Source organism: Toxotes jaculatrix, chromosome 5, assembly GCF_017976425.1.
Source record: "Toxotes jaculatrix isolate fToxJac2 chromosome 5, fToxJac2.pri, whole genome shotgun sequence".
Lineage (NCBI taxonomy): Eukaryota > Metazoa > Chordata > Actinopteri > Toxotidae > Toxotes > Toxotes jaculatrix.
The window spans coordinates 29448357-29473911 of NC_054398.1; the positions used below are offsets into that span (position 1 = coordinate 29448357).

A 25555-nucleotide genomic window follows, 5' to 3' on the forward strand; every position below is an offset into this window, starting at 1 on the left:
CCACTCAATACAGCATCTGAGAATCACTGGGGTCCAGACGTGTACTACCTGGACAGAGGGTCAACGGAAGACACAGGAGAGATGGTGGATCGAAAAATTTAAAACAAAAATTCCCTTTGGGCTAAATATACACTAAACTGAACGAGTGAACAGACATAACTAAAAACAATAGGAATAATTCAAGAAAAATAGAAAACTCAAAAGGATAATTTAACAATGGTTTGAACATAGTCTTCTGAGCAGGATTATTGTTGTCTTTTTTTCCACATTGATTGTTTTGTTGTATTTATTTAATTAAAAAAAAAAAATTTAAACTCTACTGGCACTTTTTGAGGGAGCAATCCTTATCCTGAGGGAACTCTAAAGTAAAACTGTTACACTGAAACCATAGCATAAAAGCATAGGATAATCCACCTGCCAGTGGACAGTGCTCGCTCCAATACCTGTAGATCAGATAGATTATTGACCTAAAAAATCCCCCCCCCCCCCCCCCCCCCCTTTTTTCCCCCTTCTTTTCCCCCACCCCGGTTTTTGTATTCCCTTTTACCTAAACTCAACCCGTACTTCCCATTCCTAACCCTAACCGTCCCTCCCTCCCTCCTCCCCTCCCTTGCCTAATCCTAACCTCTCTACCCTCTCTAATACCTCCCTACCCCTCCTAATCCTAACCCTAACCTTTTATTACTTCCCCATCCATATACTTTCCCTAATCTTAACCCTTCTATCCCTTTTCCCTTTTCCCCTCTCCCTCCTACCTCATCACCTGACCCCTAAACCTCCCCTATCCTAACCCTAACCATTCCACTCCCCCCTCTAACTCCAACCCTAACCTCTATACCCCCCATGTCTCAATCTCATAACTTCTATCACTGTTTACTGTATCCTCCCTTAGTGCCTCCTGAAGAAACCAATTATCCTCAAATAGGGGATGAAAGATTAGCAAACATTAGAGGAATTTAATAAATTCAAGACAATCATGTGGAAAAGAAAAACCTACAGGTTACACATCCAACTGGAACTAAGTATAAATCATGGAGCCACTGCATCTCTATGAAATAAAATAGGGTTGATAATAAAACAATGAGGCTTATAATATTCTTTTATGGTGTGTATATGTGTGGGTGTGTATATATATAAACTGATCTTATGCCTTGCATGACCTCAGAAAATTTTATGGAAAATTTTGCATGCTTTTTCTTCCTATTTATAGTGGTTTTTACATATATGGCACTTATACTTATTTTCTCAAGCACTTATCTTTAATATTATTTATTGCCTTGTCTGTTATTTATTGTATTTATTTGTATAACCTTTATCGACCCTTGCAGATGACTCCAGGTTTCTTTAGAGAGAGGAGGTGGCACTCTCCGTCCCAGACCCAAAATGAAGGGGCACCCAGTAGGTTGTCTAAGAAAAAGAAAAAGAAAAAACAACAATAATATAAATCTGACTCTGAAAAAGTACAAACCATAAATGGAAGGGGGGGACACTGTACAGGCACCTGTGCCAGTGCACTGAAGTCACAATATGTGATTATTTAAGAATTAACCCTTCCAAACCTAACCAAAACCCAATTCTAACCCTAACCCTGAAACCAAGTCTTAACCCTCAAACAGCAACATGAACACAGATGGAAACACTGCAGAGCTGCTTTGGATGGTTTAACAGCTATAGATCATCAGATAATGGAATGATTTGATTTTAAACATGGAGTGGCTCCCCCCCTTCATGGTGTTTGTTTTTAGTGTATGAAAATGCAGAGTTCTACTCATTCTTGCAACCTGTTGAGCTCTTGCCCTTTCTGCTTCACAGGGCAGTTTGTGCTCATATTCTCAATTACTGAAACATGGTTGGTTTTTGTGTGTGTAAGAGGAAATCTATTCCAAATATTTGCCAAAAATGCCAGGGCCATTTTTTTGTCCCAGTCCAGCCCTGAGACAAAGTGTTTGATTCACTGTATTTACTGTGGTTTTTATTTCCATCAGCTCTTTAGAATATTACCAACATATCATTCTGCCTCTGGGAAATATAGCAAAGGGTGAGGAGGCAAACAGAGCTTGTTAATAAGATGAGAGTGTGATCAGGTCTGAGACGTGAAATGATTCTGCTTTGTGTTCACGTCTGATAGTGACTGTAACAGTAACAGAACTGCTTTAAACAGTAATGTTAAACTGGGGGTTTGTTCACAACATGTGTGACTGACTGACTCACTGCTCATATTACTGCAGTACTAGACTCTGCTCGAGCTTTGTCTCTGTGTCCCCAGATGTCAGCAGAGAGGAGACGACTGAAGCAAATTATATCCACAGACATTTTACTCTAACAGAACCAGCCTGTCTGTTGTTTAATCAAAGTATTCTTCCTTATTCTTTATGCATCTTGTGTGTCTTGCCTTTGAATTACAATAAGGTGCAACACATCCAAAATATGATGTTATAATATATTATAAAGCTGCGTGATGAGAAACAAACTCATAAAACACAAAATCCATCAACAGCCTCACATCTGTTGTTGTGGAAGAGAAAATTCCTTCTCAGTGAAACAACATATTTTGAATGAAAACCACTTGGGGATAAAATCAAAGTGAAGTTCTGTGTTACACCCACCATCATGACTCCTCCGTTACTGCATTTAAGCTCCTTAAGGGGAGAAGAAAACTTCAAAGTCCACCTGTCACATTCAGACGGCAGCAGTGAGGATGAGAGCAGGAAGGAGAGGAGCAACAGACTGAGTCAGCCTCAGCATTACTGTTTGTCATCTGTCAGTTCACTGCTTTCTAGAAAACCTCAGACACTCTGTGTTTCCTGTCTCATTTATTTCAAACTGAGCATCTGAAGAAAGAGGTGTTTTGTTAAATTCCAGATTAATTATTTGAACTATTAATTATTTATTATTAAAAACACAAAAAATGAATTATTTTTCATATAATAAATAGTAGAGGGATGAGACTTTGGTGGTGATTAGAGTCTTGGATATGTCAAAGATTAACAACAAAATTGATTTGATTGCATTAGTATTTTTTATGTAATGCCAGAAACTCCCTTTGGCACCCTCGTGGCCAAAAATGTCAGGGCTGAGGTAATTAGTAGAGAGGACACAGGCGCAGAGTTAGGATTCAGGAGTATCGGTTCACAGAAAGTCAGTTCACGAAGGCAGAGGTACAACAAGGGATAGGCAGCTCGAGGTCCAAACAAATCACGGCAGAGGTCATACACAATAATCACACAGAAACGAACGCTGGAAAGCTTGGTTAGAACACGAAGAACACACAAGACAATCTGGTGATGAGCGCAGGGAGGACGGGGACTTAAATACATCAGGGGGAGGAGAGACAATTACACACAGGTGAAACACATTAAGGGGGGAGGGCAATCAGGAGGTGGAAGGAGCACACAAGGAGAGGGAAGTCAAGACACCTGGAAGGAGAGGGAAAAACAGTGAACAACCGGAAACTAAAGTATAACCAAAATAAAACAGGAAACACTAAAATGAAATAACCTGACAAAAAATGCCTCATTCAATTCCATTAAAACCACATTTTTTAATCTCACTGCCATTACAGTATAAAACCATGTGTGTATGTGTGAAATAACATAAATCAACATCTTATTCATCAATGTTAACATTTATTGTGCAAACTGCAACAACTTTGAAAACTTCAACAAAAGAGAACACAACAGAAAATATGAAATATGAACAAATTTGAAACAGAAATATCCAAGCTTTGTGATCCAATGAGATGTATGTGTATGTGTGTGTGTGTGTGTGTGTGTGTGTGTGTGTGTGTGTGTGTGTGTGTGTGTGTCTGTTCAGTTCAATTCAGTTTAGTTCAGTTTTAGTTTAGTTTAGTTTAGTTTAGTTTAGTTTAGTTTAGTTTAGTTTAGTTTAGTTTAGTTTAGTTTAGTTTAGTTCATTTCCTGCAGCAGACCAGCAGGCCATGCAGCATGTGACCTGGTGGTCTCTGCAAATGCACCTCTTACACTTGGTTCAGGTGGTAGAAGACCTCTTTTTTAGTCCTGTGCACAACCAGCATACACCTCTCCTTCTGGTCGAGCTGGTGGCAGCAGTGGCAGTGATGGTGTCGGTGGTTTCTGGGAGGGCAGCAACAGTGGTCTGTAAGTCCACCACCATGGCAGCAGCAGCTGGAGTACGCGGGAGGTGCTTTCTCCGCACAATCTCTGAGGACAGCATGGATTTCCCCAGCTAGGAACAACCTCCGCCTGTATGCTTTTTGTTGGTTCCAGGAGGGATCCACAGCAGTGAACAGCACCAAAGCATTTAAGGCGGAGACATCGATGCAATTGAAGAAGAGGACAAGAGGCCACCGAAGGGTCTGCCTCCTACAGCTGTAGGTGCTGACCACCTACAAACAACCAAGAAAAAAAAAAGAATATAAATAAATGTCCTTCCTCATCATTCACAAGTATTTTATCTAATTAATTCTTTATATAAAAGCAAGAAATATGTCTAATGAATGATAAGGAATCATAATAAATCTCAAACACATGAAATCAGTGAGAATAAATAGACAAAGTCTGGAATCAATTCATATAGTAAGAAAAGCATATAATCACATACCTTGTCACGGTTGTCGACGGCACCCTTGCAGCGATTGTAGCCAGCGATGATTTGTGGTTTCTGCTTCTCATCAGGATTTACAGCTGGCTCCCGGTGTTTGGTGCTGAGAAGGAGAACATATCTTCCTCGCCATGGGATGTAGCTCACTGCTGTGGTGGTGGTTGTGAAAGCAAACAGAGAGGAGAAGACAGCTCTCCCCTTTGTCTGCTTCAGTTTGGGAGGAAGCTCAGGCTCGTTTGCCCTAATGGTCCCCACCAGGGCCACTTTCTTTCTCAGAAGCTCCTGGGCAAGTGAGTATGAAGTGAAAAAATTGTCACAAGTAATTGTGACACCCTTGAGCCCCTCAGTCATGTCCAGGATGACTCTCTTTCCCTGGCCCATCTCTGGAGTTCCACCAGTGGCTTTTCCAGTATATACCTGGCACCTCCAGGCATATGATGTGGCCACGTCTGTTGTTACCCAGATTTTCAGCCCATACTTCGCTGGCTTGCTGGGCATGTACTGCCGGAATTTGCAGCGGCCTCTGAAGGGTACAAGCTGCTCATTAACACAGATGTCTTGCCCTGGATTGAACAGGAGTGGGAGACGCTGTGTCCACTTGTCCCACATTTCCCTGAAAGCAGAGAGCTTGTCCTCCTTGCGTCGAGAAGGACGGCTGAGTCGGTCTTCAAATCTGAGGCTGGAGTTCATCTGATATCATTTGTGGGACATGGTGGCTCTGAAGACTGGTCTCCCATTCTGTTTATCCCATAGGCTGCGAGTAGATTCTCCTTTGGACTTGTACACACCTGCCAGGATGAGAAGTCCAATGTATGCACGAATTTCTTGGGCATCCACATCAATCCATCCTGTCACTGAACGCCTCCCCTGTAGGTTTGTCATTTGTAAAAGGAGCTGGATCATGTCAGGAGTGATGAAAAGATCAAAAGAGGATGGCACATCATGAATTCTTGATATGGCATATCTAGTGGGCCCTGGGATCATGCCGGTGGGTGCCTGAATGTAGCACAGCGTTTCTGCATGAGATGGAGACCAGACTTGTCCGTTCTTTGCTGTCCACTCATGGTTAGGATCCTCACTGTCCTCTCCACTTTCAGAGGAAGGGTCACAGGTACTCACAAAAGTGGAGGACTCCAGTGAGCATTCCATGTCAGACTTGTGTCTTCAGAGGAGTCCTGCAGCTCGCTGGCAGATGAAGGCTGCATCACCATTTCTAAAACCTCTTCTGAACTGAAACGCCTCATTTTTGCTCTTCTTTGCTTCAGGTCTTTCTCCTTCTCTGCTAACGAGTGAAATGACCTCTCAGCCAAGCTGCATATTTATATATGGCACACACTAACAGCTGTTTTTGTTTTTGAGTACAGTAAAGGCAGGAGGCCATGTTTTGACTCAAGCATATCTTCACACACACACACACACACACACACAGTTTCACAGCTATGATTTGAGAGGAATACACTGTGGAGGGTGTGTGGAGGAAAAACAAAGCAGTAGCTCCCTCAGAGAGGATCAATGAGGTTTGTATTATTCACTTCTTGTGCCTGCAGCTTTTACAAGATTCTTAGTTTCTCTCTCAGCCTGAAATAAGAAATAATTGTGAAAGCAGGTCTGATAACTGTGGCTGAAAAAATTAGAAGTGTTGTTACAGAGTCTGAACAAAGAAAAACCAATGGTGATCTCTGAAGAGAAAGCCAGCTGATTGTTTGTATAATAACCATCTGTGGTTATACACCTGAGAGCAGAATGATAAATGGATGACATCTACTTTGCACCTATGTTGCTGGGACAAAATGATCAAATTCATATTTCAGCTCCACAGTGTTTTTATTGAAGATTGATGAAGAATTATTTTCTTTCTGGTGAAGAACAGATTGAATATGGAGGCTCCATTGGACATAATAGCTGTTTATGGAGGACCGACCGACGTCACACTCCTTCCATTTCATAGTGATTGGTTTAACTGTTCTTCAAGGGAAGTTCAGTGATTTGGAAATTCTCTTGTATCCAGCCACTGATTTCTGCTTTTCAATCCCATTTTCTCAGAGACACTCAGTGTTGTTCTGTCTTCATGGTGGAGAGTTTCTCTGCTCACTCACCAAAAGCTGGATCCTCCAGATGCAGGTGTATTTATACTACAATCACCTGAAAGCCCTTGGCTGCACACAGGTGATCTCCATTTATCTAATTATGTGACTTTTCAAACCAGCTGGCTTCACCACTGATGATTTAGATGTGTCCTGAGTGTTTTCTGTTTTACATTAATAATGAATTCAGATCACATTATTGAAATCTGTTTAACTTTGTCATTAAACTGACTTTTTTCTGTTTGTGAGTGTCAAAAGAAATTAAATTAAATTAAATTCCCTTTGATTCAATGTTATGTTGTTGTACATTGAATCAAAGGGAATTTAATTTAATTTAATTTCCAAGCAGGTGAAACACCTGCACTTTAAATCAACAGCTACACAATGACATAAACATTTAACAGAAAAAAAGAAGAAGAAAAGTATTAATCCATTTAGATAAGAAATGATAGATTTTATTGACACTTACCAAAGTAAGCGAGTTGTTCTCTCTCACACACTCTTCTCTCTCTGTTCTTCTCTTAAATAAAGCTTGATAAGCAGTGGCAGTTATTTCTATGGTAATTCACCAAAGAAACACATCACACATACTTAAAGTCATGAAGCTGGAAATCAGATTTCTGACCATGAACAGGGCTCAGTAAACTAGACTTTATGTCTGGTTCAGTGTAGCTGCCTGACAAACTCTCCACTTGTTAAATGAAGTGATTCAGTTACACTGACATTAAACAGCTGTGAGCTTCAGCCAGTGGGATGTGAAGAGGAAGCAGCAGATGAAACACTGCTCTTAAGGTGAGTGACATACAGTGGCTACAGGAAGTATTCAGACCCCTTCAGTTTTTGCAGACTTCACTGTTGTAGATTTCATTTTAAATAGATAAAATCAGCATTTTGTTAATCAGTCAGTATAGATTGAAAATGGGCCTGATTCACATTTGGTTAATTATCTATTTGAAATTTATTTGCTTTTATCACTTAACAATAGGATGAAAAAATACAGCACAGAAACTTCTCTCTTCACCATCTTTTAGTGGAGAGCGTGGTACAAAGTCATGTTAGGAGCCGACAGTCTCTCCCTCCTTCCTCGTGTTTCTGGGAGAACCTCCCTAGTGTTTCTGGTTTGTCCCCTGTTTGTCTGTGTTCTTGTCTGTGTAACTGCACTCTTCTTATTTAATTATTCTACTGTTTTCTATTTTTTCTGCCCCAATGTTTTAATATATTTCTTTTATTCTATTATTCTATTATTTATTATGTAATATGATTTGCTTTTATTCTATGATTTTAATGTAATCTGTAAAGCACTATGAATTACCTTGTGTACGAATGGTGCTATATAAATAAACCTTGCCTTGCCTTGCCTTTACCTTATCATCTTTTAGTTGGTTGATGACACTATCAGGTATGTTTCGTGTTTTCAGCGAAGAGTATAAGTCCACTTCTGCAGCCATTCTTTGAGGTTAATGTTCTTAATGAGCCTAGAGGCAGACGCACAGGAAGCACAACTGCCTGTGCTTAACCTAAGGTTTCTCGTAAGCACAAGATTCTTTGTCGTGTGCACCAGAAAGTATTTCATGCTCACTAGAAACGTTTCATTTTTTCCCCCATGTCACTCAAGGGGCTCTGTAGAGAAGTGAGACAGCTGATTCTCAGAGACAAGTCAGGTCTGTTTCATGTTGGTCAAACTGGTCAGGTGGAGGAAATGGAAATGATTTCTGCACTCACACTGAAAGCTTTCATACATTATTACTGTCCACATGATACCAGATGTGAGTGTGTGTGTGTGTGTGTGTGTGTTGTGACACAATTATCGTTATATTTTTTGTTTTTTTCAAAGTCTAGAAACAGACTTTAACCTGAGAAACCTCCTCTGTCAGAACATGTCCTCTGCATTGCATTTGCTGAGAAAAAATTCTGATTCATTTTACAGAGTTCAGTCCACTCATGTCTACTGCTGAGTTCAAAGCTCCTGACCTCTAAGAGCCTTGTTTCATAATTCATTTCCAGCCCACAGTGTTTCTGTCCTCCAGCAAACCTTTGGATGTCAGTGTGTCAAGCTAATGTTGGTGAATCTGAGGCTGTGTTGACTGAGAGAAGAAGCTGTGAGATCTTTTAGACCCTGAGGTCTCACTCTGGACTGATTTGATAGATGCTCCACAAATAAAAGTGCTTCTCCACTCAACTAACTACTACTCCTCATAGGGACTGTCTGCAGGAACTGAAGCTGCTTTTGGTCAAAGAGATATTCATGTGTTCACTGTTCACTCAGGACCATTCAGCTGGGTTGGTGAATTCAGCACCAAGAAAAGCAGCAGCTGTTACAGTGTGAAGTGCAGCAGCTTCAGAGTCCTTCTCACCTCACTATGGCAGCAGAGAAGCAGCTAAAGGAGACGCAGCAGCCACAGATTTGTTCCATGCTGCTTACACACTAATTGTTCTCACACTTGTTTGAACTAATTACTTCACTTTTTTTCCTTGTAATTAATGTGACTGACTCTCAGAGACTAACAGAACATTTACCTCCAAGCAGCAGTTATTCCATCAGTATAGGGTCTCATTATTCAGTAGTGTAACAGGACGGAGTCAGACACACTCAGCAGCAGAGGACAGTGGAATCATCTTCCCTGATCCATCCTGTCTGTCTCATCCACATCCTGTAAGACTTCCTGCTTGTCAATAATCCAACCATCATAAATGATTGTCCCTCAGTGCTTTCACTGTAAAAACAGCCTGTGTGACACCATGAGCCTCAGTGAGAACTGGACATAATGTCAAGTTGTTGCTGTTTAATGTGATAACAAGTTGTTCTGATGGTGAAAGTGGATTAAATAATATAACAGCAATAAGAGACAGAGGACCACCTGACAGCATTAATGGACATGGACAGATATGTGCTCACACACTGCCGAGCTGCACACACTGTTAAACACTGTCACAGCTCATTAGCATCACGTTCTACCTGCAATTCAAGATCAACGAGTTGGTTCAGGATGGTGCAAAACACGAGACAACAAACAATCAGACACCAGGCATGAACTGCATCATGTTAAAATCAGAGCAAAGCAGCAACAATTACAAAAAGACAGAAAGTCAAACATGTGAGAGCACGATTGAATGTGGAGGAACTGAAGGAAATGTTAGGTTTGTGTCATGTCCGACAGTCGACAATCAACCAAATACCCAACAAATCTAAGTCATTTAGCTTTGTAGCTCTGCACACATCCTTCTTCAAACACTGTGGTTTATGACACAGCCAGTTAAGTCTGGACTTCAAACCAGTTCATGGTTTGAAGTCACACAACACAGTCATGCAGCATGTAGATGCAGAATGTAAATCATTTTCTCAAACATCTGCACCAGCACTGAGGAATAAACATCAATGATAATTCATCATGATTTATGCAAAGAAAAAAAGAGAAGTTTAATTTTTCTGTTTTATTGTTTGAAAGAGGAGAAACGTTTGTATATTTGAAGACTAAAATCAGCTGTGAAGAACATTTTCCTTTTTCTTCTTTTCAGAGGTTTTGGAAAAACAGATAAAATGAATCAGTGGATGTATCAGCATGTGGAGAGAATCTTCATCGATTACAAACTTGTGACTTTTGGAAATTTCTCAAAGCAAAACTCTGTTCATGTGAATCAAACCAGTAAATGTCTGGTTTCAGCTAATTTAACCTTTGGGCTGATGAATGAACGACTACCTGCTGCATAATCAGACTCATCACTACATTATTCACTGCACAAGCAGCTGCACACTGGTTCACACCTGAGAGAATAACGTCTGTCACTGTTCAGATAGAAGAGCAAAGAAGAAGCAGGTGGTAGAAGAAAAACTGATGAGAGGAGGAAACGGAGGAGGGTGAGAAAAAGATGAATAATTACTGAACCTGCAACATCAACAGACGTCTGTCAGTGCCAAAGAAATGATTCTTATCAAGAAAGACAGAGATTAAAGCAACTAGCCTCATCTTCATGTTCCAGATGCTCACACAGTTTTTGAAAAGTAAAGTAAACCAGATGAAAATAAATCATTCATGATTTGACTCAAAATGAAGAAAACATATCTCTTTACCTGGATGCATGAAATAAAAGTAATAAATCAGTGAAGGTTCAGAATGGTTTCAGTAAAATATCACAGATCTTATTTAAAGCTCTGTTACTCTGTCACAGCAGACAGCAGGACAATGACAGTGAGAAGACTGAAGGAGACATGGAGCTTTGTCCTGGTTTGAAGGACAGAAGACGGAGGACAGTCTGTGTGTGGCTGCTCTGTCTGGGGAGACTGGTGGAGAAGAGACTGAGGTCCAAACTCTTACAGGACACAAGAGAGCAGCTCCAGCCCTCTGACAGAAGACGGGCTGGGAGGGAGGACAGCTGTCCAGCTGTGGATCAGCTATTGGACACTGACGGGACACACACCATCGCTCTGGCTGTCCCATAGAAGAAACCCTGACTTCACATCAGGCGAGGATGTGTCCTTCATTTAAACTGAGGACTACAGGAAAAGTATAAAATCTCAGTTTGATCACAAACAAAACAGATTCTATAAATTCCCTCGACAGAAGTAAAAACCAATCTCATTTCTATTATCAGCTGAATAAATGTTCATTTTCTCCATCATGAAGGATCATCAGCTCACCATCTGCTGGGCTACAGAGCTGATCAGCTCAGCAGACGTGTTGTGATCTAATAGGATCAGACAGGTGGAGACATGAAGGATGAAAACAGCTCTGCTCCAATGAAGGAAGCAGAACTAGAAACAGGCAGAGACACCTGCTGTACTGATTTCATCAACACTAACAGAGAAACACAGAGATGGAGTGAACTTTCATTCATGCATCTTAGTTTAATCTTTAAGGTTTATTCTGGACCATGGAAAATAAAAGCCCCAGAAAAAGCTAGTACTCCTGACATCAGGAATGAATTTTAAAATGACTCAATGACTCATGTTTTGATGTGCATTTAAAAATATTAATTATGAGGGAAAGCTGTGTTTTTATTCAGTGTATTGAAAACTCACCACTTCAAGCTTCTCCTTCCTCCACCTGTTTCTCTCCCTCCTTTCATCTGTCTCTATGTAGACTCACTCCTTCCTGTACTGTCTCTCTGTATCTCCTTCATTTCACCTTCACCTTTACTTTTCATGTCAGTATCATCCACATACAGAGACGATAGAAGCAAATGGGTCATTTAGCAAAGACGAACACATCAAAGATAAAACACAAACTTTCTACATGCTCCTAAAGTCAGAAACACACTCAAACAGCAAAATTCTCTTGTTGTTTCTCAGGCAAACACATGCACACCCTCCTACAGACTGTCCACACTGCTGCTCTCTGTGTCTGTGAGATCACTCATCACCACTTTGTTCCTCCAAATATAACAGTGATAATATTTGTGTCTGTGAAAGGACACATATACACACACTGTTACACATTCTCCACCTGCTTTGTGGTTGTGTGAGGAGTGTGTGAAGTGTGGAGGCGAACGTCACAATGACTGACTTCTCCTCTCTGCTTGGTTCCACTCAGCTGCCTGTCACTGACTCTTCAGAGCAAAGTGTTGGAGGTTAAAAATCTATTTACTGAAGCTGGAGCTTTTAACAGGCCACATTCACATTCAAATTCACAGGGGTCAGCACAGCAACACAGCCAGGTAAGTATGAGCTGCAGTTGTATATGTCAGCTTTTGCAGTCTGTCCACAAAGCCACTAGTCAAGCTGTCTCTTGGGAAGGAAAGCAAAGGCCCATGTGGTACACTTTTCTTGTCTCAAAGACGCCAGCATCCCCACCAAAGCCTAAAAATAAAGTATACCAGCGAAATGACAACTCCTAGCACATATTTCTTCCGCAAAGAAAGAGCAAAGTCGGACAGGGGAGCTCACACTTGTCCGCTCTATAAAGATGTTTGACTTTTCATCAACTCAAAACGCTCAGCCATAAGGCCAAGCCAGCCAAAAATAACTTCAACTCATTGGTGTTCCTCTCCATGGAAGTCTTTAGTAAAAGGCGAAAGACTTGTGCGTTATGCGTTATGCCTGTCTCAGAGAGCAGCTGAGGAGCCTAGTCGTCCCAGCTACCACCGTCGCGGTGCGCCTCCCTTGGCTTGCCGCGTGCTAAATCCCAGCCTCCCCACCACCTCCAGCCTGAAAAATCCAGGCCTGGCTTTTACATGGAGACTACAAAGTCTGGGAAACGATCAGGCGTCTTCAGGGAGTCCGCGACCAATCATCGTAGCTGAAGTGCACTGTGTTGTTGAGCGGGGTTCCCTGGGTGATATCAGTAAATCAACTGACTGGTTGTGCACAATTCACTTGATAAAAACTTAGCCGCATTTTCCTTCAACCACTGTAAAAGTTTGACTCCTAACTAAACGTGTGTCAAAACTTGATTTTCTACAAAGCAAGAGAAAGGTGCACTGTTCCCGGCAGCACTGCAATGCCGGGTCGATGCGTGGAGTGAGCGGAGCAAGCTCCCTTTTCAGCTCCCTCTCCTAAAAAAGGGTTTAATACGTTATCCCCATATAGGGGACATATCAGATATTAAACTGATAAGAACAGAGCGGGTGGTGGTCACCAGGCACAGCACTCTGGCTGACGGTGCCCACAATGCATAATCCCACATTTCAGTGCCTTGAGCATCAGCTCCCCTTTGTCTGTTACGTTTATGGCTGAAAAGACACAAACACTGCTGCAAATAGGCTGCGGCGTGCGGCAAACGCGCTTTGTTGGATCTACCCATCATGCACTGCTCTGCCAAAAACAAAGGAACACTGTGTGAAATGCCACTAGTCAAGCTGTCTCTTGGGAAAGAAAGCAAAGGCCCACGTGGGACACTTTTCAAAACATTTCACTAAATGAACTAAACACTGACATCAACTACTAACATGTATGGACTTACTGAAAACCTTGGAGGTGATCTGGACTTTCCTGTAGTTTCCTCTTGTCCTTGTAACAGCAGTAGCTCCTCCCTTCCTTGTCAATAATTGTGCAGAAATATCTGAGTGCTTCTTTCTTCCTAAATCATGAGTCCTGTCCAGTCCAACTGTTTCTGCTCCTGTTTGACTTCTGAACTTGTCTCTGGCTGTGTGTCCACTTACTGCAGCCTCTGACATCAGACTGTAGAATGTTGATACATCAAAGGCATCAAAGGACAAACACACACACACACTCACACATACTGGTACTTATATCTTGGTGAGGACACTCTCTGGCATAATGCATTCCCTCGTCCTAACCTCTCTCTCTCTTAGCATCTCAGACCTATGTCAGTACCTGTGCCTCTGTCAAAGAATACAAAAAAAAACTAGACCTGTACACACATAAAGTCATGTATTCATCTGTGAATGTGTGTTTGATGAGTGCAAAGTGAAAATGCTGCATGAACCTTGTTTTTGTAAAAGCTTCTCTTGTTTCCTTTGCTTCTTACAACTGTATATTTTTCAAGCATCATCTGTCATATTGAAGAAATAAGTTCATTCAGTAGCGTTATTTCTTTTTTTATTGTCATCATGTACACTTTTCTTGTCTCAAAGACGCCAGCATCCCCACCAAAGCCTAAAAATAAAGTATACCAGCGAAATGACAACACCTAGCACGCATTTCTTCCGCAAAGAAAGAGCAAAGTCAGACAGGGGAGCTCACACTTGTGGCGCTCTATAAAGATGTTTGACTTTTCACCAACTCAAAAGGCTCAGCCATAAGGCCAAGCCAGCCAAAATAACTTCAACTCATTGGTGTTCCTCTCCACGGAAGTCTTTAGTAAAAGGCGAAAGACTTGTGCGTTATGAAGAGAAACAAGAGTCAGAACAGGCCTGTCTCAGAGAGCAGCTGAGGAGCCTAGTCGTCCCGGCTACCACCGTCACGGTGCGCCTCCCTTGGCTTGCCGCGTGCTAAATCCCAGCCTCCCCACCACCTCCAGCCTGAAAAATCCAGGCCTGGCTTTTACATGGAGACTACAAAGTCTGGGAAACGATCAAGTGTCTTCAGGGAGTCCGCGACCAATCATCGTAGCTGAGGTGCACTGTGTTGTTGAGCTGGGTTCCCTGGGTGATATCAGTAAATCAACTGAGTGGTTGTGCACAATTCACTTGATAAAAACTAAGCCGCATTTTCCTTCAGCCACTGTAAAAGTTTGACTCCTAAATAAACGTGTGTCAGAACTTGATTTTCTACAAAGCAAGAGAAAGGTGCACCGTTCCCGGCGGCACTGCAGTGCCGGGTCAATGCGTGGAGTGAGCGGAGCAAGCTCCCTTTTCAGCTCCCTCTCCTAAAAATGGGTTTAATACGTTATCCCCATATAGGGGACATATCAGATATTAAACTGATAAGAACAGATACTACACTTGATCTTAGCCAAAAGGCCGAGAAGCGATGAGGCCCAAGCCTTTGACGTCCAAATCAAGCTCTTGGTACAACCGTCACTTGTCGCGGTGTCCCGTTTGTAAGCCAGCTTATCAATTGCAGCCACTTAGCAACTCCCAGAGGTGGGACCAAGTCATTGTTTTGCAAGTCCCAAGTAAGTCTCAAGTCTTGGCCCTCAAGTCCCGAGTCAAGTCCCAAGTCAAGACAGGCAAGTCCCGAGTCAAGTCCCAAGTCAAGACAGGCAAGTCCCAAGTCAAGTCCAAAGTCCTACACTTTGAGTTTCAAGTCCTTTCGAGTCCTTTTAACCACACAGCAATAATATATTTACACAGATCATGTATGCTTTTAAAATCTGTATTTATTTATTAAAACAAGTGCAATTGAAATTGCAGAAAAACATAGTGTTGACAATGCACTTCCTAATTTAACTATTAACCAGTCATTTTAACATTTAACTGATATTTTGCAAGAATATTCTTCATTTTAAACCACTCCCTTACAGAACACATTTGAAAAAAAAAAAAACAGGTGCAACTGTAATTATTTGTGCAAAAGTGCTAACGTATTTCCAGGGCATATTGCATTTTAACTAGTTCCACAGCAGTTTCTGTCCTGTCCTGTATTTATCTCATCTCATATTGTCTGTGTGTGTGTGTGTACATGTGAGAAACATAACAAATACATGAACACAACAATGAACAGGGTTGTGCTTTTTATATGTCAGAGGCCTATGCTGCATTGCATTTGCAAAAGACCGAATTGGCCAAAAGTCTGTCAGTCATTTGTGCACGATGGGGGCGTAGTATGATGCCACCATGGCTGAAAACTCGCTCCACTGGAGCACTGGAGGCAGGCACTGCCAAGACTCTGACGGCCATTCGGAACAGTGAAGGAAGAGTCTTCATGTTTAATGCCCAGAACAAAAGGGCGTTTTGTCCTTCGGCTATGTCAAGGTAGTGACTTAGCTGTAGTGCTGGAGTGGTCCCAACATCCTTCTTCTGCCTCTTACGGTATGCCGCAAACAGCCCCTCTCCTTCTCTAAGGTCCTTTTGCTCTTCATCAACAAGAGGCACAGGTTGCTCAGTCTAATAGCAGAAACAAAAGAGTCCTTTTACTATTTGTGTCAGTTAAATCAGATTAGGGAAAAAGTTACATTAGACTCTGTGACATTTACCTTCAACTCGTTGTCCCACCTCTGCCTTGATGTCATGATCGACCAGCACATGGGGCTCCACCCACATCAGAGTAAAGGCTGGATCCAAGGCAGCTGCTTTGAGGTAGACTGGATCTGAAAAAGGGGCAGTGATCCCATCTTGTGTCCTGGCCAATAAAGATTCCAAGAAACCTTTTTTTCAGGGATGCCTGGAGACTTCTGACCAGACCACTCAGCAAGCAGACTTGAGGCTTCAGCTTCTCAAGGTGGTGGTTGAGGGACAAGACAGATGGAACAACAGCACTGATTGTGATGACCTTCTCCCCCTGTGTCAAATCAGTCGCTTCTCCAAATGGCGTCAAGATGTCCACCAACTCCTTCAACAGATTCCACTCCCGTGCCGTGAATGACAACTCCCTGTGCCCAGCCTCTTCTAGAACAGCAACAAGCTTTAGATGATTGCATTGGAGAACTGCTTTCACTTGCCTCAGTGTTGAGTTCCATCTTGTGTTGACTGCAGCAGGGATGCCTTTCTGTTCCCCAAATTCAGCATCAAATACATCTTTGAATGTTGTGCTCGTGTGCTCGTGTGAACTGAGTTTTGATAACTTTGAGAGAGAAGGAGATACCACTTTTGTTTCTTTCAAACCGTCTCCCACCACCAGCTGAAGAGTGTGCGCGAAACAATGCAAGTGTTGTTTCTTTGCCATAGCAGCATCTACTGTTTGCTGATCTTCCAGGGTTAAGTCACACCAGAGCTCAGGATCATCAAGATGATCTCCATCATCGTCATCCTCTTGTTCACTGGGGAAGCACACAGTGAATGCTTTTCGCATGTTGGCAGCATTGTCACTAATTATGTAGTCCAGTTTATCTTTAATGTTGTATTCATCACATATTGCCTCAAATTGGTCACAGATTCTTTCAGCTGTGTGCGAGCCTTTGAAGCGCTCACAGGCCAAGAGACTGGACTTTAGCTGTATTCTCTCTGCCTCTTTCTCTATCCAGTGCACATTGACACCAAGGAATCCCCTCATCTTTCGGTCAGACCAAATGTCCACAGTGACTGAAACATGGTCAGTGTTGCTCAATTGAGTTTTTAATTTTGAACGTCTCTCTTCAGCGAGTTTCTCTGTTTTTAATGTCAGTGTTCTGCGACACACTGGGTTGTACTTGCTGTCAAGTACTGTTAAAAAGTGCCAAAAACTCTTGTTTTCCACAATAGACAGGGGCATGTTGCAATCAATAATCAAGTCGGACAGTATTGCATTGGTGATAGCTTTCTGCTGTGGATGGCTCATGCTGTAATGCCCTACACGTTTGTCCAGGAATTGCGAGATTGAAGGCTGTTATGGTTCATTTGTGATGCTTTTGTTCATCTGGTATTCTTCAAATCTGTAAGAGGTAAGCATATTAAACAGATGTCAGAACATCCCTTATAACCACACATGAACTGTATTGAAACTACTCTTAATACTCATATTATTAATATCAATCTTAACATTGTGTGATAATATATTTTGTATTTTAGTGTGTTACGTTGCAGCACATAGACCAGCAACTCACGTGTGCAAGCTAACTTGTTTTTTCGTCAATGGACTGCTGGAGAGTAAGAACAACGAGCAGTATAACTTTGTTTTCCTGTCGGAAATATTCGTCTGACAGCAAGCTAAAACGGTACACATATTCTTAATATAGCGCACATTTAAAGTGACCTTGATTTTATTAGGTTTGCCTCTTTGTAGGTGGCTAAAATATGCATTGCTGCTAACCGCCGTCTACTGTGTGATACCTTGACTAATGTTATGTATAAGTACCTCAACCATAGCCCTGTTAAAAAAATACATAACAAAGGTATGAATAAGGGAGTGAACTCGCAGTAGACGCAACAAATTACCGTGTTTGCAATGATTTAGCTACACAGCAAAGAAAAATTAGCTACTTAGCCAATAAATGTAAGCTTTCATTCAGAACTTACCCTTTCTTTGTGCAACTTCAGATGTCGAACGAAGTTCGAAGTTGTTACGTCTCCATCTGTAATCTTCGAGCCACATGTTTTGCATACTGCAATTCGTTTTTTATAGACCACCTCGTAGTTTTTATACCCGAACGAAACTATCTTTGGTATCATTTTTTCCAGCTAGCGCGCTGTTTGACAGTCCGTCTTCATTGGTTGTACTGCAATTTGATTGGATGGATGCTGTCGGATCAAAACAACGTTGATCTAATTTGATTGGATGTTGTGCCAACAGCACATACACACACAGACGCACACATACAAAGAAAGATACAGAGCGTTCCTTAATAACATCCTTTTTAATCTTTGGGTTTTTGAGGAAAGTAGCAAGTCTTGTCGAGTCAAAAGGCTCAAGTCCAAGTGAAGTCACAAGTCATTGATGTTAAAGTCCAAGTCGAGTTGCAAGTCTCTTTACATTTTGTCAAGTCAAGTCTAAAGTCATCAAATTCATGACTCGAGTCTGACTCGAGTCCAAGTCATGTGACTCGAGTCCACACCTCTGGTATATGGTGTATGAACATGTGTCCAATGTGGTGTGTGCACTCACCTGGAAAACAGTGGGGAATTATTTGTTATGAACCATGAATGGGTACAGGGCTGAGTGTCTGTCCTACCATGTGCTACCAGTGAGCAGTGACGCGGTCTTCATCTCAGAGGAAAACAGGAAAAAGACAAGAAGTAGACAGAGGACAGATACACAAGGGCTAGGGTTTCAAAGGGCCTGGTCATAATGCAGGAAGTACTGAGAGACAGGAAGAGGGAGAGAGATGCTGGGAGCAGTGGTCAGATGGACATGTGCTCTGGAGATGCAGATGACCAGGTGAGAAAATCAGCTACAGCATCAGATGTTGTTCCAGGGATGAGTAAACTTTCAAGTGGCCTCATCCTGAGGTTTAAAATCCTTTCAGATGATTTTGTGTCCACATGGTGTCATATATTTAAACACTGTAAAAATATGAAATGAGAGGTCAGCAGGGACCTGTTACAGTCACTGCTGTGGCCAAGAACACTAAGGGGGAGGGGACAGGTGTAGAAACCTCAGGACGGACAGACGAGTCAGTTAAAGTCCTTGACCATGGTCAAGCCCTAAATGTTACATGGACACTTTTCTTCATCACTACAGAAGTGTTTGTTTTTGTACAAGTTCATGTGTAAAGCTGGAAATACTGCACACACAGTAAATTTTAGCCTCTGGAATAAACTCTGTGAGTTAAAATCAGCTCAGTCTGAGTGAACATGTGTGACCATTGAATAGACTCTGTGGCAGAGTTAAAATAACTCTGTTCCTGGAGCTGAATTTTTAACTCTGAAACAGAGTTAACTTGAACTCCTCCTGGTGTTAAAACACTCATCCCTCACTGAGTGTGACTCTAAAATTGAGTTAATTTCGATATAAACTCTTCTCCAGTGTTGACACCTCACACTCAAAATATGTTTTATTTACACTTTTTAGAATTAAAATTTATTCATTATTATATTTAGTTTTATGTGAAAATAACCACCAAACACCATCCTGTTGATTTTTTTGCTTTTATTTGTGCAAATACATTTAAAAATTCAACACATGACACTTTGAATTAATTGCTGCCTTAAAACTGTAAAATTGAACAGCACACAGGCAGCAAATAATACCAATGAAAAACATTTGTGAAGTTGTACAAAACACTGTAAACAACACATTACTGCATAATAAAATGTCTGCAAATGTATAAAAAACTGACACATTTCTCTGTGGTGCATTGTGTAACTTGAGGCAGACTACTACTCACTTTACAGTTCAAGTATAAAACAGTGAGAGAACTCATTAAATTGAGATTAGAAATAATTTTATGCAACTGTCTGATACAACATAACATTATGAATCACAACCATATGACATCTGAGCATCAAACTATTTGAAATATCTTAATATCTCCCTTTCTAGAATCAGTTCACTCTGTGCAGTGTCACTCACTTGGAAAGCATGGAAGTGATCATGGAAACAAGTTTCATGCTCAAAACAAAAACACTTTGTGCAAAATGACTGATGTTATTTTGCTGAACAATGGTTCATGTTTTCATCAGTACCAGTGCACACAAAGAGTCCAACACGATACTCAGCTCCACAGCATTTCACCCACTGTGTGACACAGACGATGGCTTCACAATCAAGGTGAAGAGATTAAATTTCAAAAATTTTCAGTTGTATAAAGAACTACAGTATTTGGTTCACCACTCCCCAAAAGCTTGGCTATAACTGAAGCACATGTCTTTGTTGTGAGTAGAACCTGAAGGAGCTGCTTCAGTATTTTGGAAATGAGATGAAGTATTTCATCAGTTACAGACTGAGAATTGTTTACTGTCTCTGTGTCGTTGTTGAAAGGGATCTGGTTAGACACACTTGTGTTATCAATGGAGCTGTGTATCTTAATGAGATGTCTCCTGAATCCACAATAACTAGAGAGACTTTTACCTGGATACATGGCATGAATTCATTTGAGGTTCCTGAACAAAAGCAACACTGAACCAAAGGATGAATTGCAGAGGAAACATCTCAACATTTTGGCTAAATAAGCTACTTATGGTTTGTTTAACAGCTTTGCTCTGAGCTCTTTTACTCTGTCTGCAAAAATGTGTACAGGCTGGAGAGAGCGTCATCATACTTCACACTGAAAACAAAATGTGACTTGAACAGCTCATCAAAAGCACCAAAGGATCTACATGACTGACATGACAGAAGCTTTTTGTCCAAGACAATATAAAAGGTGAAAACCTGGGTCTTTGAAGTTTTGACAAACCTTCTGAAATTTTACCAGATGATCCGTTGTCTCTCCGACGCTGATCTTTGTGGGATGCTTTCTTCCAGCTGGTTGTGGAGTGAGAAGATGAAGCAGCACCAGAAGAGAAGCCATGTTGCTGTCCCACTCTGAGGACAGAGTGAAAAGTACTTTTACACTCATTATATATATTAAGTAGTGTGTTTATTTATACTCTGTGCATTGTTCTAATGGTTTTACTATGATCTTAAACATATACACATATAACAACTATTAATGGCCCAGTCATTATAAATCTGTGCTGGAGAGCAAAGCAATGTTCAGCCCTCACACTGAATCTTAACTGCAGACTTAAGTGGCCTATTTAGACTCAGAGATGCTTTTGTAAAATAAATCAATAAAAACACAATAAACTGACGACTGTTGGACGACTCACATAACTGCATTACTATTCTGATGATAACTGTACCTGCTTCATCAGCAGTGTCAGATCCTTCATTCAGAGCAGCTTTCAGTTGTTGTTTTAAGAGAGACGTCTCTTTCAGGTTCCTGCCTCCTTGATAACTTTATCTTTAAAACTGCTGTTCCATTTTTCAAGGAACCTTGAAGCAACCTCTGCTCCAAACATCAGTGAGAAGTCTTGCAAAATCTAAATAAAAAGAGAAAAACATTTTCAAATGTTTAAAATAAACCAATATTTTTACTAAAAAATATATTTAATACTAACCAGTCCCTTCACATCCAAGAAACGTGGAAACGTGTAATACATCAGCTGACTGCTGTGGGTCATGAAGAATCTGCTGACAGTAGTAGAAGGTTTCTCTCATCCTCTGAAACACTAAGTCAGGATCAGCTGTGTGGTGAAGGAGAGATATGGCTTCCATGTATTCATCTCTGATTGGCTGATCATCATATGTTCTGGATGATGTGGGACGTCCTTTTAGCTCCACTCTACTCTGGGATGAAGAGGTGGTTCTGGATTTGTCTTCATGCACCACTCAAGAAAGGGTTTGTTGCTTTGAATATCATGTTTCAGTGTTCCTGAAAGAGTAACCGTGTGGTGGAATCTTTCAAACTTCCAGTCTCTTCATGCTCTTTAATCACAGTCATCTCTGCTGGTTTTGAAGTAAGAATTTGCTCCAATTTCTAAAAAAGAAAACATTATAAACTCTTTACAACTACTCTTAGATCTATGTTGTAAGCAAATACATTCATCTCATACATGTACATATTACTTACATTTTTTAGGAATTATGTCAAATAAGGATTAAAATCTAGTTGTATACAAGTTGGAAAACAATTACATTTTCTGCAAGCACACTGTCCATCAAAGGCTGGCATCCAGAATCACTTGTGTCTCTGCTTAAAGTGCTTGAGACTGACAGTGTATCTGTCAGACTTGGAGAGGAGGAGCCTTCACACCCTTGCTGCAGGACACTTAGATCTGAAGATCACACACACACACAAGTATAAGGCAAATAAAATCTAAAGTCCAGCACATTAAAACTATATCACATACCTGGCTGGATATTACCTGTCTCAAGACAAAACATTACCATTACCTATAACTCTGCTTACCACAAGTAGTGAGGGTCACATATTCTGTCAGGTCTGAACGATCAGCCAGGTTCATAGATGCTTCAGTAGATGGGAGGTCTGAAGTGCAGACAACACATACAGCTTAATATGAACTGATTAAATACTGTACTTTGGAATTCTTATCATCCACTTCTCACAATCACAGATTTTTGTCTGTGTCAAGATACAAATCTCTCAAAATATAAGTGCAGCAAAATATGAATGTTTAAATGTCCTACCATCATCACTGTAGATGAAGAAACACAGATCTTTGAAACATCCTCATCCACCTCTGCTCCCTGTTGATCTGTGACTTTCAGTGTTGTAGTCTCTGGGATAAGAAACTTCTGCTGGACTATACCATAACAACTCAACGTTACAAAATGTTTACATCTTTATTCATTTAATACTAAACATCTGACTGACCTGCACTGAGAAAATCTGAGAAGCAAGCCTCTTCCAGTTTAATGCCCTTCTTCTTCCCTCCATGTTGTACTTTGATCAACATGTTGGTTTGACATAAAGGAAGAAAATGTCATATGTCTGAGAATAACATGTTCAAGTTAAAGTTTATCCCAACTACACACTGTTAAAAAACACATTTCTCACTGCTGTTCATAACAGCAAGGCTACAGTTTATAAGCTCAACTGTTAGCATGCTAGCCAAAACTGACTTTTCAGCTGTGTCTGCGCCGTTGAGCCGGAAATTATTCTCTTAAAACAGCGACATGCGGTTGCATTGTTGGATGGTTATTTCCAAAACAGTATTAATTACCTTCAAGATGCGCGTCGTCATTAATTTGTGAAGCTTATCAAACAGTTTGTCATTACCGTCATACAGACACATCACACGCCACAGACAGTATGGCCGACATTAACGTTTGAGTGAAAGCTAACAGCTCCACAATGGCAGCTAAGGACAGTTAGCTAACTAATGCTGCGGGAGCTACTTGCTCTAAATAATGGAGTAAAAGCAATGGGGTTACGTTCAACATCAAGTTCGCAGTCATTAGCGGTACTATGTAAGTAGATAAAGTGAGAACAATGACAAAATATCACACATTTAAAGTATTTTCTGATAAAAATCATGCTCTTACCAGCCTTGTGACGACGTTCCTTGTGCTGTTCATGCCGCGATAAAATGCGTGGTGAACTCCAGGGACAGAGTTAAAACCAGATCCTGAACACCAGGGAATAAACTCCAAAATTCAACTGGGCCTGGGTGTACACCTTAACACAAACTGTAGTCAGAGTTATAAAATAAACTCCAGAAATGTAACTCTTTCACACTTTTTTGCCTGACTCCAGATTTTAGTACTTTGTGAATTTGCTGTGTGTTAGTACATGTAGTTGTTTACAGTTCAGCTGCTGCTGTCCTTGGTGCTGAATTCACCAACCCAGCTGAATGGTCCTGAGTGCTTATTGTTGTAATTCATTTGGTATTTTTGAGAAGATTGAATATCATTAGTATGGGTTATGTTTTGGTTAGTGTTAGGCTTTCAGTTATGATGGTTAAGGTTAGGTTAGGTTAAGGGGCAAGGGAATGACGTGGCAACGTGTCCTCACAACTATAGTAAGAAAATAGAGAGAGAGAGAGAGGCAAACATTAGGAGCGAACGGCGGGGAAGTTTCACATTCCTGGAATTGGACCTCCATTCGGTAAGTACCTCAGACAGATGCCCAGGACAGTTGCCTGACAGAGGGCAAAGTTTAGGAGCAAACGGCGGGTAAGTTTCAATTTCCTGGAATTGGACCTCCATGCGGTAAATACCTCAGACACATGCCCAGAACAGTAGCCTGAGAGAGGGGAAAAGTTTTTCATGTTCCTGGAATTGGACCCCCATGTAGTAAGTTACAGACGTGTGCCCCAAAAGGTAAGCAAAATATAGTCATAAACCATTGGCAATGTGTTTTAATAAGTTTTTGTCTTTTGATTATTCTAAATAATGAACCATTAATATTAGAACAGTCTTTTATTAGAACAAAATATTTTATGAAAACACAACAGTACAGTAAAGGGTTATAACGTGATTACTCTCACAGAGAATCTTCTGTTTCTGAGTCGGGCACCTTATCATAGTCAAATGAGCCATCGTCAGACCATGACTCCACCGGGCTACACGATGCCTCACTGTTAGTGTCCTCACCCTCTGATGTCTCGCTACTCGCTGATGTCTCTGTCTTCCTTGAGGGGCCCGGGGCCACGTCCATATTTCCCTCATCACCCGAAGACAATGTCAGGTGGCATGTTTCCTTCCCTGGATCTGTAGGCTGTCCCCCCCCCCCCAGGTGTAACCTCAGCAGTGTCCTCCGCCTGGAACCCCTCTTCCTCCTGGCCCTCCACCTGTCCCCCTGTTGGAAGTTGTCTTCCTGCTGCTGCTGCTCCTCCTCCTGACTCTCCGCAGGGGAGTCCTCAGGGTTAGGGTCTCCTCCTTCCTCCTCCTCCGCCTCCTCCTGGCCCTCCACTTCTGATGATTTTGAAAGAAAGTCAGTTAGGTTAGGTACATTTAGTTTAGGACTAGATAGCAAGAATATGCAATAGCTATAGAGCTATCATTACACACTCTATAAGACTCACCTTGTCTTGTCACTGGCAGGTGGACAGCATCTATTAACGACCGCAGGATTCTTAGTCTCACTGACCGTCCCTGCTGTGGTTAGGGTTAGGGTTAGGGTTAGCCACGTAAAATTTACGGGCTGTTTTGGGGTCATGGCACATGCTCCTGTTCACTTTCTCTGTCTCCTCAGAGGTGAGAGAGCTGTCAACCTGTAGGAGAGTAGGTGAACATCATCACCACTTTCAAAGGTATATATATATATATATATATATATATATATATATATATCATGGGACACACATATGCTCATGTTATTGTTATGGAATAGGCACTATTGTTAAAAGTAACACACCCATGTTGATATCGCCGTGCGAAGGTCCTATAGAGTTGGGGCCCCTGGAAGACCAAAGTTTTTCCATGCTTTGGTGAAGAACACACCCATTTTCTCCATTTCTTTACCAGACCTGGTAAG

General features: G+C 41.3%; 2 non-coding genes and 2 pseudogenes across 2 annotated transcripts; all 4 read right to left on the reverse strand.

The window, feature by feature from the left end:
• Positions 1 to 12588: 12588 nt before the first annotated feature.
• Positions 12589 to 12719, reverse strand: LOC121182758 (annotated as a pseudogene).
• Positions 12720 to 13066: 347 nt separating this feature from the next.
• On the reverse strand, positions 13067 to 13247 carry LOC121182729 (annotated as a pseudogene).
• Positions 13248 to 14349: 1102 nt separating this feature from the next.
• On the reverse strand, positions 14350 to 14463 carry LOC121182756. The gene has a single exon (XR_005894157.1). It is a non-coding gene; the product is annotated as a U5 spliceosomal RNA (small nuclear RNA).
• A 378-nt stretch (positions 14464 to 14841) lies between these two features.
• LOC121182727 lies at positions 14842 to 15032 on the reverse strand. The gene has a single exon (XR_005894131.1). It is a non-coding gene; the product is annotated as a U2 spliceosomal RNA (small nuclear RNA).
• Positions 15033 to 25555: the final 10523 nt, after the last annotated feature.